Source organism: Belonocnema kinseyi, chromosome 5 (genome assembly GCF_010883055.1).
Source record: "Belonocnema kinseyi isolate 2016_QV_RU_SX_M_011 chromosome 5, B_treatae_v1, whole genome shotgun sequence".
Lineage (NCBI taxonomy): Eukaryota > Metazoa > Arthropoda > Insecta > Hymenoptera > Cynipidae > Belonocnema > Belonocnema kinseyi.
In genome coordinates this window covers 86,761,939-86,763,413 of record NC_046661.1, presented here as the reverse complement: position 1 = coordinate 86,763,413, position 1,475 = coordinate 86,761,939, and positions in this window count along the sequence as shown.

Here is a 1,475-nt window from a genome sequence, read left to right as displayed (position 1 = left end):
TTTATGAATGTTTTTCGATAAAAATAACGTTGCTGTTTGAAAGCCATACAAGATTAAAACTCATACAAATTTGTTATGAATAATTTTCGGATAGAACGAGTAATTCTTGTTTTCTTCGTAAAAACTAACATTCTAAATTAAAATTTAAAGTTTTTGAAAAATACCACAAGAGCTGAAATAAATATTTTACTAGTATGAATAACGCGTTCAGAAGATGAAAATAATATGGACAGCGGTTTTTCAAGGATAAATTGTCATGCATAGAAAATATTATCGGAAAATTATATGAAGGTTGAAAGCCTACCTGCAATAAAAGTAGGTAGAGTCATTACCAAAATTCTGCGTTTCTTTTTAATTTAAATATTTTCCCAGAACCGGGATTCGAACTTGGAAACTTGCGAAGTGATATTTAACGAACACAACTGTGTGAAAATCTACAATTCAAGCGAAATCGTTTACGGACTGCTTCAGTAGGATTTTATGATAAGATTAATTAGAAAACTGATAATTAATTTATTAAGGCTCATTATTAGTTTACAGGTATAGATGTTAAGTTTTCGGCAAAGGGTACACTTTTGCATATGGTTCAATGTTTTCATTATTACTGCAAATATTAACCGATTTTCATGAATCTTTTTTTGAATTTCTTCAAATTAAGTCAATAAACTAATTCTGCTAATTAAAATTGAATCAAGCCATACCTTCCTGATTTCTGTTTTTGCCACTGGTTTGCATCTCATAACAATGAAATGGTCATTATTTATGAGCAATTCCATGCGCCCCAGGGAGTCTTCCTCGTGAGTTTTACTAGGGTTGATGGAGAGTGCTGCGAGAATCCACATAAGGCTACCCTGAGCGTCACTGAAATTTAACAAAATATAAACATTTTATCCAAAAACCGGCCTCATTCAAGCCAAGAAAGTAATATTTAGATGAGGTATGCCAGAAATCAAACAAAAATATTCAAAATTGCGTACAGAATCTTACATTCCTTTTTATGATTCTAATAAATTTCCTTAAGGGCATGTGATACAGCTAAATACCTATATTACCGACCTCACTTTTTCAGTTCACTGAATGTTTTTTTGAACCTGAGAACTTTTTTTGTAAATAAAATATCGAGCTGAAACTTTGGGAAATGTATTAGAGTGCAATAAAGTACGTTTAGGTACTGCATTTTGGTAGAAACTTCACTGAAAATTATTTCATCTTTTTTCTGAACCTCAACATTTTTTGAACGTTCGAACTTTTTTTATACATAAAATATCGGTCTCAAACTTTGAGAAATGCAAGAGCCGAAAGAAAACTACGTTTAAGTACAAAGCTTAATAATAAAAGATGTAAAAGAATATATTTTAACAATCAATTCCAATGGCATCAGCCGGTAACGTTGTACACGAAAATACGAAACCTCTAGAGCCTTGCCTAGTGGCCGCCAGGTTTCGTATTTTCGTGTACAACGTTACCGGCTGATG